The 19,282-nt window shown below is 36.7% G+C and overlaps 1 long non-coding RNA gene across 1 annotated transcript in view; it reads left to right on the top strand.

The window, feature by feature from the left end:
- Positions 1–19,282, top strand: part of LOC115288645 — a 45,095-nt gene that overhangs the window by 12,510 nt on the left and 13,303 nt on the right. Inside the window, exon 2 of the long non-coding RNA XR_003907130.1 lies at positions 9,857–9,896. This is a non-coding gene — a long non-coding RNA (uncharacterized LOC115288645). The remainder of the gene's footprint in view (positions 1–9,856; positions 9,897–19,282) is intronic.

Genomic DNA, 19,282 nt, shown 5'->3' with positions numbered 1-19,282 from the left:
GGCTTTTCAGCTTCCACACATACGTGATATCATACTTCATTTTTTCTGACTTGTTGCACTTAGCATATGCAGTCATTTTTAAAAAATTGATTTATGTTTTAATTTCTTTATTTTGAGAGAGTGGGAGAGCGAGAGCAAAGGAGGGACAGAAAGAAAGGGAAAGAGGGAGAATCCCAAGCAGGCTTTATGCTGTCAGCATGCGGCTCAAACCCAAGAACTGTGACATCATGACCTGAGCTAAAACCAAGAGTCAGATGCTTAACTGACGGAGCCACCCAGGCACCCCAGTGTATACAGTTACTTTTAAAGAACAAATTCCAGTAGCCGAAAGTTCCTAAAATTGAGTTGAATGTTTTACTTGGGACTCTAATTAAAGAAAATCCTGATTGTAACTAGGAGGAAAAAATTCCCCTTTCCTACTTTCTCCATTGTCTCATAACCTGTGACCGGTAACTGGCCAAATGAGCCCCCTCCCCACAGTTTCCCTAACAGATCTGATCCCACATTGATATTATTGATTCTCTCTCTTTAGCTTTTCTTTTTATTAAAGAATAGATTAATTACATAAAATGTATTATGTATATCTTCCTTTTTTTCCCCCTACTTGCTGGTATGGTTTGCATAAGGTTGAAATCCTCCTTATTGAAATTCTTCTCCAAAACCTTCTGGAATCAATGCATTCTGAGAGTTGGTTTCTGACTAGTAATTTAACTTATTTGATTATTTCTGGTTTCTACTTTGTCTAAGTCATTATATGAGACTTCTATTTTGTCTTAAGTAATTTTTGTTCATTCATATTGAAAAATTTAAATGTTGTTTATGACTTGTAGAGCCCTGAACTATAATTTTTCCTAATTATCTCATTATTTCAAAATTTCCTATTGTGTATGAGTTTTGGTCCATTTTTCATTCCCTTATTGTTTATTTGTCTCTTTCCCTTGTTCAGTTTTACCAGAGGTTTTCCTATGTAGTACCTTTCAGAAAATAAAATCCCCTTAGTTTTAAAAAATAAATACCATTCTTAAAAATATAATATTGTTTTAATTTTTTAATTTAATTTCTTTCTGCTATTGTGTTTATCTTACTTTACTTTTAATTACTTTGCTATTCTTTTTATACTTTCTTAATTCAAATGTCTAGGACAATAATCTTCAAAACTTAAATAGATCTATATGGAAGACAAATAGCTCTGAGTTCTGTTTTTAAGGGTAGAAAAGGTCAGAGACACTTTTACTTAATTCAAGCTTGTTATAAATAGGTGTAGCAGGAGAAAAGAAATATCAAGCAATATTTCAGAATACTAGAAGTTGTACTGGATTTTTATGGTAGATTAGAAATAAAAACTTCAGTCTAACATAGAAAAAGAGAAAAAAATTATATGTTTTTGTCCTCTCAGTTCAGTTATATCTGAAGTGGTAAATAATAGACATTATGCATGAATTATCACATATTTTATGACTCCCCTCAATCATTCAAATATACTTTAAATATACTCAAACACAAACGTTTTTATTTCCCTTGGGTAAAGACAGGTTCTGCAATAAAACAATTTAACAATAAAAGAATTTTTATTTCTCTTATGTCAAAAGGCAATGAAGAAGGAAATGCGAGGTTCACCAACAGAGGAATCTATTCGATATTATAAACACCAGGTGTAATCAGATTAAATACTACTTGGGAACTTGGCTTTAGTTGGTTGGCTAGCCCTGAAGTTGTTTGTGTAAGTCCCTAGCTCATGAATTTGGCTTCCTTTATGTAACAGTGTACATCTGAATAAACAAAGGACTTTGCCTGTTCTTATGTCACTTTTTAAATTCTTATCCACAAGGTAGCCTTTATTAAACTCTGTGACCAGGTTTCTAGGTTTTGTTCATGACATGAAAAGGGAATTTTAAAAATGTCCATTTCAGGAATGCTGTTTGCCAAGAGATTTAAGAAATCAGTTTTGCACTTATCTCTTTTAAAAATCACCCCTTGGAGGATGTACCCGCTTCTCATCCTGAGGCGATGAATGCCAGCAGCTCAGGCATCGGCGTGGCTATGGGGAATGGGCAGGTATGGCTGCGGAGGAATGGAATGTTATCACTATTATAAAAATGTAAACACATAAATCACGCTGATGACTCAGCACAAGGGCACCTGACTGGCAGCATAGAGGATGATTCTAGCAGCTTTGGGCACAAAGGAAGACTTTGTCTTGGCGTGGGCACCCTTGATGATAAACCTGGAAAATAGAAGAATAGACAAGTCAGAGGGGCTGAATAAGGAGGAAGGAAAATGACAGATACCATATTACAACAAAGAATATTTATTCATGAGCATCCCCTGGAAATTTTGTAGATCAATTGAGAGGGATTAAGAGGTCCTCTACTTGTCAGGTTTATTATGGCATGTGGAAACTTAGGCAACATACTTTGAGGACCAAGATACCTGGAATAAGAGTAGAAGGAGAACATGGGTTAAGTGGAAATGACAACAATAATAATTATAATAACCAGCTTCTACTGAATGTAAACTTTTACATACCATTTGATTCCATTTGAATCTCTCAATAACTGAAAAAATGAGGTAGGGAAAAACTTTTAACCTTGCTATTACAGACCATGAAGTTTATCAAGGTTATTTACTTAACTTGCTCAGGGTCATGTATTAAAATGCAGTACCATCATTTGAACCTGAAGATTTCTGCCTTTGGAAACAAAGTCTTTCTCTAGGGAGTGCTGTCTTGGGACCAGGAAGGGAGCAGAAGTCCAGAAATTTCTGGGGCAGCTCACTGCATCCTTAAGAGGAGTTACTGAGTGTAGGGCATTGGAGGATACCATGAGACTAGAGTTCCTGGAAAGGGGTTCAGCAGTGTAGTTACCAACTGTCACCCTACAACATTAGTACTGCATTATTGACTAGATTCCTTATGCTGGGCATTACAACCCCCTGACTTATTTATTTTATAACTGGAAGTTTGTAGCTCTTAATCCCCTTTCCCTATTTTCACCTGCACCTCAACCTTCCCCACTCTGGTGACCAATAGTTTGTTTACTGTATCTATGAGTCTGTTTCTCTTTTGTTTTGTTTTTTAGATTCCGTATAAATGAAATCATACAATATTTGTCTTTCTCTGTCTGACTTATTTCTCTTAGAAGAATACCTTCTAAGTCTGTCCCTGTTGTCGCAAATGGCAAGATTTCATTCTTTTTGTGGTTAAATAATAACACCACACATATGTCTCACATCTTCTTTATCCATTCATCTATTGATGGACATTTCGGTTGCTTCCATATCTTGGTTATAGTAAATAATGCTGCAATGAACACAGGGGTATATCTATCTCTTCCAATTGGTGATTTTATTTTCTTTGGATACATACCCAGAAGTGGAATTGTTGGATCACATGGTAGTTCTATTTTTAGTTTTTTGAGGAGACTCCATACTGTTTTCCATAGTGACTGCATCAATTAATATTCCCACCAGCAGTGTACAAAGGTTCTTTTTTTCTCCATTTCCTCCATATTTTTGTCTTTTTTGATAATAGCCAATCTAACAGCTGTGGGGTGATAGCTTATTGTGTTGTGATTTGCATTTCCCTGATGATTAGTGGTTCTGAACATTTTTTCATGTCTGTTGGCTATCTGTATGCCATTTTTGGAAAAATGTCTGTTCAAGTTCTCTGTATATTTTTTAATCAGATTGATTTTTTATATTAAGTTGTGTAAGCTCCTTATGCATTTTAAATATTAACACCTTATTGGATGTCTCATTTGCAAATATCCTCTTGCATTCAGTAGGTTGTTTTTTTGTTTTGTTGATGGTTTCGTTTGCTGTGCAAAAACTTTTTTAGTTTGATGTAGTCGCATTTGTTTATTTTAGTTTTTGTTGCCCTAGCCTGAGGAGACTAGTCCAAGAAAAATATTGCTAAACCCAATGTCTGTTTTCTTCTAGGGGTTTTATGGTTTCAGGTCTTACATTCAAGGTATTTAATCCATATTGAGTTTATTTTCTGTGTATGGTATAAAATTCCAGTTCCATTCTTTCGCATGTAGCTGTCCTTTTTTAAAAAAATAAATCATTGATTGAAGACACTGTCTTTTCATTATTGTTTTGCCTCCTTTTTCATAGATTATTTTACCATATATGTATGCTTATTTCTGGGCTTTTCATTTTATTCCATTGATCGATGTGTCTGTTTGTTTGTTTGTTGTTTTTTTGTGAGATTATTTTTGCCAGTACAATACTGTTTTGATTACTATAGGTTTGTAGTATAGTTTGAAACCAGGGAGCATAATACCTCCATGCTGCTTACTTTGTATGACTAGAGTTTTTACTGCGACTGCAAAGAAATACATGACAGAAAGAGAAATAGTTGCTAAATGTTTCCACTCTGGGTCTTTTAGCCTGTTGTCTGGTATAGTTTTAGTGTTTATCTTATTGTCAAGAAACTAACACATTGCCTGGTACCTAATATAGTGACTGAAACTTGGTAAGAGTTGAATAAACTTTAACAGATTAAATGCATTGGGAAAAAATTTATATTCACCTGGTCTTATATTTTTTTTCTCTCACTGTCTTTGGAATTCCACCTAACTTTTTAAATGATTTTGATAAGACCTTGAATTAAAGTCATTCATCTTTATTTTGCTGATTAACATGCATTATTTCTTTTAAAATTCCAACAAGAACAGAAAGATAAAGAGTTGTGAAATAAGAGTACACAAACTGTAACTGGAGGGTTTCCTTTGGAAACTGAAGTCAGTAGGCAGATTGTTGTAGCTTCCCAGTGTTCAACTGTTTTAAGGGCTGTTTTTGTTATGTTTAAGCATTTCCATCAGCCATGGCTGTGATTTTCAAAAAGTACATCTCCTCCAATAGTTGTCACCAGCCAGTTCTGCTAGAAATTCCAATTTGCAGAGCCTTTTGGCATGTCAGCCATCAAGAGGGAATGTTCCCTACCCACCTGGTTATCATTAATGAGATAGACTTTCTTGGGTACTCTCCATGTTGGGCACTCTGCAAAGCACAGGGGGAAGCAAAAACTTATGAAAGCATGGTTTCTACCCTTAGTATGGAGTGACCTAAAATAAAGTCCTTCATTTTCACATTTATTTTATGATCCATTCTGTTGACTTTATATTCATCTAACATTTCAACTGAGAGTCACAATAAAGGTCAATGACGAAGCTATTTTCCTATCTAGTTCAATCAGTGTCAAGCAGATTTGTAACACATTGAACTCTACTTCCTCTCTTCTGGGAGAGTGAAGAGTTTTCAACTGAGGGAGGGACCAAGGGTTTTTCCCAAAGGGATGGAGTGCCCCTGGAGAGATGCTTCAGATGGATTGATCTACTCAGGGGCTCACTGACTGATTGTAACCAAGACTTCCTCTCCGAAGGGAGACTTGCCATTACATACTGAGGCATGCTCTGGGATCATTTCTGCTGCCTAGTGGCCAAGTAACAAAGCTCTAGCTAGCTGCCTTCTCACAGTTGAAATATTTGTTCTGATGGCATTAGGATGTGGATTGACAGCACTGACGAATCTGAGAAAGAGTGGCTCTCTGGGAGGTAAAGCTCTTAGCATGCCCAGTGTTACAAAGATCAGACGTGTTTCCTGATTCAATGTATTCAATTCCTTATTGTATTAATCATTGGAACTCTCAACATTTCTGAATAAAAGGGTGGGGTAGGGGCAGCAGTCTTTTTTGAAAGGGTGGGTGAGAGGCCAGTCTTGAAGTTGTAGACAGTGTAATTTTTTAAGGTGATTTGTGTGTGATTATTTGAGAGTTTTATTTAGGATGTTTTGGTGAGAGATTTTGATGAGGGGGCATAAGCTAAGTCTTACTATCCTCATCACAGCACAAAGGACAGTCAATACAAAGCTCTGACAGAGGACAATTCTAACTTTAAGGTTTCTTTCTATACTTTCAAGATCTCCAATTCCTCCTTCCTGCTTCATTTTCATTCTCTGACATTATCTTTACATGATGATTCCCTCAACTTCTGTCATCAAATCTGCATCCATATGCAGCCTCCTCTTCTCATTGTTACCATCGAAGTTGTGCTTATTTTCTGTCAGAACAACCCTTCCACCTGTGTTCTGGATTCCATCTCCTTCAGTCACCTCTGACCCCACTTTTTACCTTCCCTTGACATGGGGCCTCCGTTCCTCCCTGTGGTTAATGAATATGTTTTAAGCTATATGTAAATCCCTTAAAATTATATGCAATAGTTTCTTTATGGGTATTTTTGTTTTAATTAATTTCAATTTATTGCTTCTCAGCCTTTTGGCTGAGATCAAGTGTAATTAATTTCAATTTAATGAAATTTAACTTAATTTGTATACAAGTGATATCTACATATAGTCAAAGTGATAAATAATGCTTGTAAACTTATAATGAAGAAATTAGTCATACTTTTCCTTCTCCCCAACCCACCAGTTCTACTCGACAGGAAAACTGTCTTTTAGCTCATTATTTTTTATGTTCTTCCAAATTTATAAAAAAGTGCTTAAATTTTCCATTAGAAAATTTTTTATTTTTTTAATTAATTAATTAATTAATTTAATTTTGTGTGAAAGAGTCTGAGAGAAGGGAGGGATAGAGAGAGAATCTATGCTGTGAACACAGCGCCCAATGTGAGGCTTGAACCCACACACTGAGATCATCACATGAGCTGAAACTAAGAGACAGATGCTCAACCAACTGAGCTACCCAGGTGATAGTCCATTTGATAATTTTTCAACTTTAGACATTATCTTTTGTGTTTCTGTTGTGTTGGCTAAGAATTTAGCTCCAATAAGCCATCCATATCCCCGTTTTTATTCCTATACCTTGTCAGTATAGTTGCATTGTAATTTTTGGTTATAATATTTTGCCTTTTTAAATATGATTGCTGCTTCACTAAGATTTTTTTCTCATACTAGTTAATATTTTGAGTTCTTGCAATTCCAGCCTGACATTTGGCATTGAATTTTAATAGAAAATCATTTGAAGGTCTAGCTCTTAGTAGTTTTTTTTTTAATCTTTAATGTATTTAAATTTCACAGTAATGTGTTTGGTGTGGATCTTTTTCGTGAACTTTGCCAGACCCTCACTGAACTTGTTTACCCTGAAGATCCATGTCCTTCAGTTCTGCTTTTGGTTCAGTTTTGTTTTTCATTTTGTTTGCTTGTTTGTTGTTTTTCAAAATACCTCTTTGATAACCTCCTCCTCTTGGATTCTATCTTTTTCTGGAATTCTTGTTAGATAGATGTTGGGCTTCATAATTTTAGTTTTCTAAACTTTAAAATTTTCATTATTTTTACTTTTCTTTTCTTCTTTATGGCAAATGATCATTGCCTCATGTTTAAATCTTTCTATTTAATTTAAAATCATGTTTACTGTATATTTTTTAATTTCCAAGTTTTTCTTAGCTTGTAATTATTAATTTAAAAAACTTTTGCAGACACACAAAATGGTAGAGAGAAAAACAACAAATAACACACACTGCCAATTTTAAAAAGTCGTTAAATAGAGTTGAGATCCCTTGTAAATAATTTCCCAATTTCAGTGCCCTCTTTTCCTTTCCAGAGGTAACTGTATTGGTCTTTATCAGTGTCATAGATATTTTTATGGTTTTACTACATTTTTCCCTATGTCTTTTATATTCTTAAACATTTTTGGCAGATGTAGATGGCATCATATTGTAAGAATGGTAATGTAAATTTGCTTTTTTGCTTAAATCGTGTCTGTGGGGCTTACTCCTGAGCATACATGTAGCTCTCATTTATGCATTTTCATAGTGGCCATTAGATGGCTACAGCACATTTTGTTGATTTGTGTTCTTCTTGATGGACCTTTTGTTCATTTCCATTTTTCTTTTTCTTTTTTGTTATTTCAAAGAATGTTACCATGAACATTTTGTTCAAGATTCCTTGTGTACAAGTTTAAGTGTTTTTAGGGTTCATGCCTGAAAGTAGAATTGCCATTCATAGGTTATGCTTACCTCCAACTTGACGAAGTTCTCATTTAAAAATTTACCCTCCCACTACCAAACCTTTCCAACACTTAATACTGGTAGACTTTAACATTTTCTCCAACTTAATGAGTGTGAAGTTATATTGTACAGAGTGGCTTTGATTCTTATTTTTCTCATCACTAGTGACCTTAGTCATTTATATTTTCTTTTCTTGTTTTTCGCTTTCTTTCTTTCTGTCTGTCTTCTTATTTATTTATTTATTTATTTAATTTGCTGGTTCATAGTTTTTGTTGTACACATTTTTCATATTGTTTGGTATAATCACACATTTTTCATATTGTTTGGTATAATCATTCCTTTTGCATAGCACTGTTTTTGCTTTATAGATGCAAGATCTATTATCACTCTAAGAATATTAAGGTTTCTTCTGGTTAAAATACTGATTTTGTTTTTTCTGGGTCTTTATCTTTTTCCTTCATATTTGTGTATTTCCTCAAATATCTGATTTTAGGTTATCTTCATATTTAAGGGTGAGGCTTATAAAACTGTGTAGTTCTATGAGCTTGGACAGAGCTGACCAACTGCAGAATTACTTATTGGCCAATTTGCCCTTTTATTTAGGGCCACTTGGGTTTTACAGCATTATTTGTCTTGGAATCTTGGAATATACTGGGAGAAGTTTGATATCTTAATTCATACTGGGAAATGGGTAGGTATCTTGAAATATACCACGAGCAGAATGGACAGACTGACCCCTCCAATCAGTGTGTAGAATTATTCTTAGTTCTTAAGGAGGCAGTCTCTAGAATTTGTTTGGATTGTCAAACCTATATCAATTATTTGTGGGGCAGTGGGAAAGTTAATTAGCAATATATGCCTCAGTCTCTTGATTTGTAAAGTGGGAATAAAATCAATACTACCGTGTGGATTGTTATGGCAACTAATAGGTATTCAGGAGAAGTTGTAAAACATACTAGTTGAAGACCATAATGAGAAAAAGAAAACTCAGATATTCAGAAAAATACCCCAAGATGTAATGACCCAATCCTCATACTTTAGAAAACGTACATGTCCTAGACTCTCCCTAAGACCTCAATCATGAAAATATAACTATACACACACACACACACACACACACACACACACACACACACACACACAACCCTGGCGACTGATAAAGTGAATGCTCATACAAACCTCAGAAAATTCCAGTTTGCTTCTCTACTTACAACCACCCTTATAACAAGGTCTTATGAGCTCCAGATCTCTCTCCTTTGAGATGGCAGGGAATCATCGATCAGACTTCCTGAGGGCCAGATTTAACTCCGGGAGCAATATCACTGAAGTCTGAGCCCTGAGAAGCGCTCTCCTGGAAATTACCAGTGGTGGCTGTTTTTCCTGGAAGAAATCTGGACCAAAGATTTCTTCCCAGAAAAAGTCTATTTACTGAAATTAACTCCTCCACTTTCCAATTCTTAACCTTTGAGCAGCTGGAAATAAATCAAATTGGAATAACTCTCTTTCTTCATAGTGAGCTTAAATCATCAAAAACCCAGAGGTAAAAGAATTATTGCTATTTCAGGCAAAGATTCTTAATTTAACAAGAGACATTGAGTAGATGTTGAAATTTAAGCAACTCTGTGAAAGGATTTTATTATGTGAAAAAAAAACCTAGCTTGGAGAATCTCAAATGTATAATCTTAAAACCCACTTATTTGGAAATGTGCCTTCTAAAAGACAAGATACATATGGAAAAAAATATGAAGTGTGGCTAACTTGTATTTGAAGACTTTGATAGAATATGGTTTGTTTAATTTTTAGCTACAGTTCAGGGTAATACCAAATGTCTAAACTGAATAACCAAAAATGCATCAAACTAACAGTTTTTGTTTGTCTTCTTATTTCTCCAGCTAGCGAACAGTAAGCTTAAAAAGAGAAGTATAACTTGAGGTAAGAAGCCACACCCCTAGTCATCGGGAAGAGGATTGTGCCAGAGATGGGCTAATTAAAAAAAAGTTTAAAGCTATATGTAATAGTAAGATCCTAGATTCTAGAAAAATGGGAGATTGAGGTTTTTGTTGTTTCCCCTCTTGCCATAACATTTATCCTAGATTTGTAAAGTTTATTTGGAGGGAGGTGTAGACATGCACATAAGAAGCTAATACTAACAACAACAAAAACAAAAAAAGCAAAATAAGCCTGGAAAATTATTGTGTACCTAAAATCTAAAGAATGTTTTTCTGTGTGTGTGTGTGTGCAACACTGTGAACATGCTACTCTGAGTGATAAAGTACAGTTAATAAATAATGACAAATTGGGAATTAGGGGCATGGAATATTTAATTCCATGCTAGAATTTGCATTTCTACACTAAAAGTAAATAGCTAAGGCTTTAAGTAAATGTTTTGCATAATTAGATTTTAATGAAAATATATTACAATTAAAGTATTATAGTTGAAAAACTAGTTTCTTTTATGATATGGTTCTAGAAACATTCAATCTAGGAATTATATGAATTTATAAGAAAATTTCTACTTATACTTTCTGGGTGTGATTTTAAAGTATAACATCGGATACATTTCCCAGGTTTAAAAGTTTTAATTATTATTATTATTATTATATTTTAATACATTAAATTATATTTGACAGACTTCTATTTTGATAAATACTGATTGTATTTTTTAAAGTTTTAATTGTCTTTAGAAAGTTTGACCTTGTATCACACTAAAGTAATGGATATAGTTGTACTTAGCCCTAGGTCTCTACAAACAGGATTTTATACTAGGATTATTTATAAGGAAAATAAGGATATTAATAGATTATATAAAGTTTTATTTATTTTTTATGTTTATTTATTTTTGAGAGACAGAGACAGCGTATAAACAGGGGAAGGGCAGAGAGAGAAGGAGACACAGAATTGGAAGCAGGCTCCAGGCTCTGAGCAAGCTTTCAGCACAGAGCCCAATGCGGGGCTCAAACTCATGCACCACGAGATCATGACCTGAGCTGAAGTCGGCTGCTTAAGCGACTGAGCCACCCTGGCGCCCCATAGTTATAAAGTTTTATTTATATATGAACAAGACTTGTTAATGAGACGGGATGCTTGTCATTCAGTGTTCTAGGTTAAACAGTCTTAGCACTTACACCTCCATGTCACAGATGTGTGCTTACTTATCTGCCCCCGTCAGATTGTGCCCTCCTTGGGATCGGTGCTGCATGTGTTGTCTTGGTTGGAATGCCTTGCAGGGTGTCTGACATGAAACAGAGACTCAATAAACATTTATTCTACAGACTGCAAGCCAGATCAGACTCCCTCATTTTATGACCAAGAACCATGTTAGAACCACGCTTCTGGATTTTTATTCTACATCTCTTGCCACTGTTTCATGTACTTTTATATTTCAACAGTGTTATGGTGTGGAGAGAAACACCTCTTTGGGATAACAATAAAACATTCCCCACTCCAGACTACCCAAATGTCCATAAATGCTCAACAGGGAAAGCAGAGGACCTTGGTAAAGCCTTTGTAGTCACATAGACTGGACATTTCCAGCACGCTACTCCTATTTCCTCAGTGATGACTGCTCCTCCCACCCTTTCCCCCACATCCATAGCAGTAGAAGGATTTGTCTCCTAAAGCCTCTGAAGGGAAGTTAGAAGTTGCAGAGAGACTGAGAAAAATGCCCATTAGTGAGACCTGCCTGATGGACAGTTAACGGCTGTGTTCAAAGAAAAATTGGTGTTACTGAAAATAGAGGGGAACAAATCAAAGCTTTGTGCTCAGTGGTAAGAAAACTAATTTGTTAGACACGAAGAGACTGAATTATATACACCTTGAAATCTAAAAGCACCTGGGGCATAATGGGACTCACACAGTGTCTGGGGGTTATCACTTCCCACGAAAGCAAGACTACAGGCTTGCTCTCCTTACGAAGGCATGGAGGCTCAATGCCCCTCCATGTGGGCCTTCATTCTGAGCTAGCTTTTAGACAATCCAAGAGTGCAGGAAAGGGACGAATTACTTTTTCATAATTCCCAATGTTTCAAAGAACATCCTTTCGTCAGTGTAGAAATGAAAGAGCCTTCTTGGTGAGTTCACCAGAATGGAAATCAGATGAGAACTTCCACTTGACACAAAAATTGGACTGGAAAAGTTTTGTCAGCTGTGTGGTTCAAAAGAAGCATATTTACCTACTTCTGCCATATAAACCACCCAAAGCACTTTATTCTTCCTCTCCTGATGGAAAGAAAGGGAGATGAGGAAAACACAAAGGGAACACTGCATCTGTCTGAGGATGGCATGTGGACATTCCATCTTCAGATGACAGTTTTTTCTCCTATTTCAATTTTTCCTTAAAAAAATTTTTTTAAGTATAATTTATTGTCAAGTTAGCTAACACACAGCATGTACAGTGTGCTCTTGACTTTGGAAGTAGATTCCCATGATTCATTGCTTACATACGACACCTAGTGCTCATCCCAACAAGTGCCCTCCTCAATGCCCATCACCCATTGTCCCCTCCCCTGCCCCCCCCATCAGCCCTCAGTTTGTTCTCTGTATTTAAGTGTCTGTCATCATTTGCCTCCCTCTCTGTTTGAAACTATTTTTTGGGGCGCCAAACTATTTTTTGGCTCAGTCAGTTAAGCCTCTGGCTTCGGCTCAGGTCAGATCTCACGTTCGTGGGTTCGAGCCCCGCGTCAGGCTCTGTGCTGACAGCTAGCTCAGAGTCTGGAGCCTGCTTCTGGTTCTGTGTCTCCTTCTCTCTCTGACCCTCCCCCTCTCATGTTCTGTCTCTCTCTGTATCAAAAATAAATAAAACATTTAAAAAATTTAAAAAAAAAGAAACTATTTTCCTCCTTCTCTTTCCCCACGGTCTTCTGCTAAGTTTCCCAAATTTCACATATGGGCGAAAATATATATCTATTTTTTCTGACAGATTTATTTCACTTGGCATAATATCCTCCAGTTCCATCCATGTTGCAAATCACAGGATTTCATTCTTTCTCATTGCCAAGTAGTATTCCATTGAATACATAAATTACATCTTTTTTTAAATTTTTTTTTACTGTTTTTATTTGTTTTAGAGAGAGAGAGACACAGAGAGAGAAAGAGAGAGAGAGAGAGACAGCATGAGCAGGGGAGGGTCAGTGAGAGAGGGAGACACAGAATCTGAAGACAGACTCCAGGCTCTGAGCTAGCTGTCAGCACAGAACCTGATTGGGGCTCGAACCCACAAAACATGAGATCATGACCTGAGCCGAAGCTGGACACTCAACGGACTGTACATCTTCTTTATCCGCTTGTCAGTTGATGGACACTTGGGCTCTTTCCATAATTTCGCTGTTATTGATAGCACTGCTATACACATTAGGGTACATGTGTCCCTATGAATCAGCACTCCTGTATCCTTTGGATAAACTTCTAGTTAAAAAAAATACTTTGTATCCTGCTATATGATATGGAGCTTTCTTCCCCCCCAAAGGTAAAAAAACAACCTCTTAATTATGATCTATGGTTAAGACTTACTTTCTTGTTCGTTTAATAATTTCTATGGTTTTCTTGTTTTTGTTCTTTGAGTGCTGCTACATGAAGCAATACCCTTTTCACCCTTCACAAGCCCATTTCCTCCCAAGGCCAATTTCTCATGGAGAAACCTTTTATTTTTTTAAAAATGTTAAATGTTTATTTATTTTTGAGAGAGTGAGAGACAGAGCATGAGCGGGGAAGGGCAGAGAGAGAGAGGGAAGCACAGAATTTGAAGCAGGCTCCAGGCTCTGAGCTGTCATCACAGAGTTTGATGCGGGGTTCGAACCCATGGACTGTGAGATCATGACCTGAGCCAAAGTCAGCCGCTTAACTGAATGAGCCACCCAGGTGCCCCTCATGGAGAAACGATTTTTAAACTGGGGAAGAACGTTTCTCCACACCAGAGAGGCACTGTAAGGCATGGAGTACACTAGGTAATGGAATGAAGCAAAATTGGGTTGAAAGATACTGCTGACCCACAAGCTGGGAAAGGCACTAGGTCTTGCTAAGCCCCAATGCCCAGCATCCGTGTCTCCTCCTGGGGACTGTACCCAGTACCAATTTCATTTGGGGAACCCCTCAGAGGAAACCGTGTTATGCCATGGTTTGAGTGAAATCGACTTCACCCTTGCTCTAGAAGTAAGCCTTGATTAGTCAAAGCAAACGTACCTTGTTCTATTCCTTGCTCACTAATCAGAACCAATGTGATTTGATGGAGATACTTGCTGTTGTTCTTGGGAAAAGGTATTTCCTCCCTCGTGCAGAAGCTATCAGAAGACCACCTCTCTTGCCTACTAGGGCTGCCACCACAGAGCACCGCAGATGAGGGGGCTTATGCAACAGGCATTTATTTTCCCTCAGTGCTGGAGGCCAGAAGTCCAATGTTCAGGTATTGGCAAGTTTGGTTTCCCCTGAAATCTTGGGCTGTGGAGAACAATCCTCTTGCTATCTCGTCCCCAGGTCTTTCTGATGTGTGCCCACCTCCCTATTATTTCTTTATGTGTTCGAGATTCCCAGCAGTCAAGTTGGATGAAGGCCTACCATAGAGGTTTCATTTTAACCTAATTACTTGTCACCAGATACGGTCACATTGTGAAGTTCTAGGGGTTAGGGCTTCACCATATGGATTTTGGAGGGATGTGATTCAGGCCATCACACCTTGGCTATTGTGTGTGAAGATGCAAAGTCAAGAATTACTGCATCCATCTCTCCCTACTTTGAGGAAAGCCAACCTGAAGATCAGGCACACACAACTGATAACAGCAGAATGATGAGAAGAAACCACATCTTTGAATTATATTATTTTAATGGCTAGATTAAGCCTTGGTGGAAGCCCAGGATACTTTCTGGCTTCTGGGTGACATAAAATTTTCCTTTTTTTATTGTTGAAACCCATATTGAGTTGGGGTTCTGCGTTCAGGACCAATAGTTTGGTCCTATCACCAAAGTCTACCTAATTGTTACTTATTTTTTTTTAACATTCTTTATTCACTTTTGAGAGACAGAGAGAGACAGTGGTAACAGGGGAGGGTCAGAGAGAGAGGGAGATACAGAATCTGAAGCAGACTCCAGGCTCTGAGCTAGCTGTCAGCACAGAGCCCAACGTGGGGCTCAAATACACGAACGTGAGATCATGACCTGAGCTGAAGCCGGATGCTTAACCAACTGAGCCACCCAGGCACCCCATTTACTGTTACTTAATATAGCTTTGAGTTGTTTCAAGAATGAAATCATATGAGATAGTTTATTTGATATGCCCAGTATAATATTTCACTAAATCCAAAGTGCCATTGATTGTAAGGCACACCACTAATTATCATGTGCCATTAAAAAAAGGAAAAAGTGCCATTAATTCAACTGTGATATGAAGATTTATTGTCACTTAGACTTTGACATTTAAACATATTAAAAGAGTGGCTTTACAGTTGTTTAAACATAGGTTTTTATTAAATAAAGTACTTTTTCATACACACAAACACAGGAAATAGAAGCAAAATAAATTGGTGAAGGCACATCTAAAACTTCTCTATACCCACACTCTTTATTTGGATTCGGTTTTCAGTTCAGAGTTGCAGAAGCCTGAGTTTGTTTCTTTGTGAGCAAGAGTGCTGGTGATATAGAATTTCTGAAAAAGATGCTCTGTTACTATGTTCTATTATTAAAAAAGGATGTCTTTTTTAATGTTTATTTTTGAGAAGGGGAGCACAAGTTTATTTTTGAGAAGGGGAGGGGCAGAGAGAGAGGGAGAGAGAGAATCCCAAACAGGCTCTGCACTGTCTGTGCAGAGCTTGATGTGATGCTCAAATAATTCACAGCTGTAAGATCATGACCTGAGCTGAAGTCGGACACTTAACTGACTGCACCACCTAGACAGCCTCTCCAGGATTTTGTAAACCATAAAATTTGACGTATATGCACAGGTGATGATAACGTCACCAGAGTTGCTGCCTCTCCAAAAGTGATCTCCTGAAATCAGAATTTACTTTTTAAATTGTGATTGTCTGAACTGTGTATCTGTCTTGAACATACTGGATTAAACTTGTGCCATGAGTTAAAACTCCATTTTTTCCCCACAATATCGAGCTACACAACTTTTATGTGCACGACTTATAATTTTAAATAGCATTTGCATTAAGTTTGCTTAATTTTTACTGTTTTTCCTCCCAAAGATGAGTGAAAAACTAAATGCAATTATATTTGTAATTGTATCCACCCACCTATACATACTTTATGGGTGACAAATCTTTTCTGAAACTGAAAATTTTTTGTGATGGTTCTTTAATTTTTGGCACTTAAAGATCATCACTCAAAAGAGCACATTGTCATTTGACTTGAAAAGGTCAACATTTAAGATAGGAGTCTTCATTCACATGAAGCTTTCCGTATAGTCGAAATTGGAGTTTAGCTACACATTTGAAAAATGTCAGAGAAGGTTCTCCCACCCCAAATGTCACCCTCACGTATTTGACTCAAGCCCTGAAACTCCATCACTGAAACTCGTTCCTTTTGGCTAAGGTATAATCTCTGTACCTTTCGTGAGAAGGCTCCAGTCTTATACCATTAGATCAAAAAAGTAAATTCCATGGGTTAGCCACATCCTATAATATGAAATTTAGGCAAATTTTGAAAATGGATTTTTAAACTAAGAAATTTTTAGTCTTTGTCATGCTTATATTCTGAGTATATTTGCCAATAGTGAATGGCAAATTAAGAGGTTAGAGGTTAGAAGTTGACTAAAGGAAAGACAAGCCAGGAATAGCATTATGAGGTTATATTCCTAACTTATAGACAATGTTTCAAATGTAAATCCTGCATAAAATATTAACTGTGCATTCAACCAAGCATGAATAGAGATATTGGGGATGGAGATAGAATATTATTGTCATGTTGAGGTTAGACAGGGGTGAACTGGCTGGCTGAACATTCCAAAATTTGGAAGGGCAGAACAGGAGAGGACTCCTGATAAGGAGAGTTAAACTGCCAAACTTGGCCCTGGAATGGATCCTTAGTCATTATAAGACCTTCTTGGAATCTTCCTGTTAGGCCCAATGCTCTGTGGGATCTTGTCTAGGTTCTGAGGAAAGAGAGAACAGTAAATATCAGGGAATCTGCTAGTAACTACTCCATACAAGATATTGGCAAACAGGGGAGTAGTGCTCTGTCCTCTCTTGCTTCCACATAAATACCACGTAGCTTCTTACCTTAGGGAAGCCACACATTAGTGGAAGCACAGGAAATTTCTGGGAGAATCAATGGCACCTGGTGGATGTGGAAGATTCAGCAGAGGAAAAGTGGACAAGGAAAAATGGTGGCTGTCACACAGTCTGTGACTGGAATGGCCTGGGACTCCATGTAAGACATTTCTTGAGGATTTCAGTAATACTTGAGGGCCCTGTGTAGAGAGCTGTGGTCCAGTAAATGGGAAGAATTATCAGCAAAATAAGTGATGGAATTTATATGAGTTCCCTTTAAACTGGAAGCTAGGAAAATTATTTGAGAATAAGAGCTATGTACAAATGTATTTATGACTAATATTATAGAGTCATTCATGTATTCATCATTTATTCAATACTTATTAAGTACTCTAGAAAATAATGCCCAGCATTTTCGTGATGGAAGGTGTTGAATGTAAATCCTTACCAGATCTTAGCTCATGGAATCAGGATATAGACATATCTTCTCCTAGGGGTTAGTAGAATTATCTTTTTAAACAGTAACTTTTGAAATATGGTACAGAGTAATATCTAAGATTATAGGGCCTAGAGTAATTAGTAATTAGCAAGCTCTGTCCCATGCTGTGTGGTCCTAAGCAAGTTATTCAATGTCTCTGAACCTGTGTTCTCATCTTTGGAATGAAGATAGAAACACCACAAACACATTGAGTTATTGAGATTGTTGCAAGAGGTTCAATTAGATCATCTGTAGCAGCTGCATACGTGTACCATCTACAGGTCTTGAGCCTCCCTATTTCATGCCTGTGAGTCCACTTCCAAGAGTTTCTGTTCACATCTCTTTGCACAAGGCTTTCTCTGAATCTGTGGGAGACTGCAGCTCTGAGATGCTAGGGAAATCATGCCTAAGGATAACCTCACAAATAACAACAGAAGGGAATTGGTATATAAATACCTCAACTCCCTCACCCCTCAGGCAGGATAGCATTTTCCTAAAGATTTAGGCTTCCTTCTCCTTCAGGGTTAAATGATTTGGTAATGTACACTTTATTGGCCTTTTCCTCTTTGTCTCATTTTCCAGTTTCCTTACCCCTTGCAAAAGAACCACATGCCCTTGATTTTTTGTTTTTGAGTTCTCTTGTGGTTAACACAAATTAAGAATAATGCATGTAAAGGATTGTGCACATGGCAAACACTCAAAAACAAAACAAAGCCAACAAAAAATTGTTAGATAACTTCTTACTTCTATTTCATCCATGGCATTCCTGTTAAATATGATAAAGTATTCATTGTATTGAAAGTGTTCAAGATTCATTGTTGTTTAAATCTACTCCTTTTTAAGCTCTTAATTTCATGGTTTATATAAGGAAAAAATTTTTGAATGTGAGATAAAATGATAGCAAATGTGAAAGGTTGCTCCCTCAAGCCACAGTTTTTGTAACATAATTTTCCCCCCATGGGTCTTTTGATATTTTGGTGAATAACCAATGAACTCCATCCTATTTATATTTCTGTATAAATTTAGTTGTTTACAGGATGTTTGCCTGATTAATGAACAGAGAAGAATGAATAACGGAAATATACCAATGATAATATGATAATGACACCAAAGTATATTTGTGTTATGAATGAATATTAAAGGTCAGGCTGTTCTTGGAATTCTAAATTTGTCTTTGAGGACATTTCAATCTTCGATTATAGTTGAAGGTGAACTTCAAACAAAAGGACCTTAGATCTTTGTTTTGACTAATAGCTTTGACATAAATTTCCCTAAACAAAGTTTTTTCTTCTGTCATTGATTAGTGCTTCTCCAAATGGATAAGCCCCATTATTTGCCTAGATTTTATTTGTATTTCCTGCTTGAAAGAATTATAAAGAAATAAGCATCATGCACAAGGTATTTGAAATATAAGGCATGTGACTCTTGTCCATGTATTTAATTTAATGGATTGATTAAGATTAAGGGCTCTGGACTCAGGCAGCCTGGGAACAAATTCTGGTTCCCTGACTAATGAAATATTTGATCTCCATCCAGTTGTTCAATATTTCTACTTAGCTTCATTTTCTGTATCTGTAAAATAAGAATACAATTATGCTCGTTTCATGAGGCTGTTGTGAAGGTCAAATGGGATGATATAA

Source organism: Suricata suricatta, chromosome 3, assembly GCF_006229205.1.
Source record: "Suricata suricatta isolate VVHF042 chromosome 3, meerkat_22Aug2017_6uvM2_HiC, whole genome shotgun sequence".
In the NCBI taxonomy this organism is placed as follows: Eukaryota; Metazoa; Chordata; class Mammalia; order Carnivora; family Herpestidae; genus Suricata; species Suricata suricatta.
This window is presented reverse-complemented; position numbering and strand designations above follow the sequence as displayed.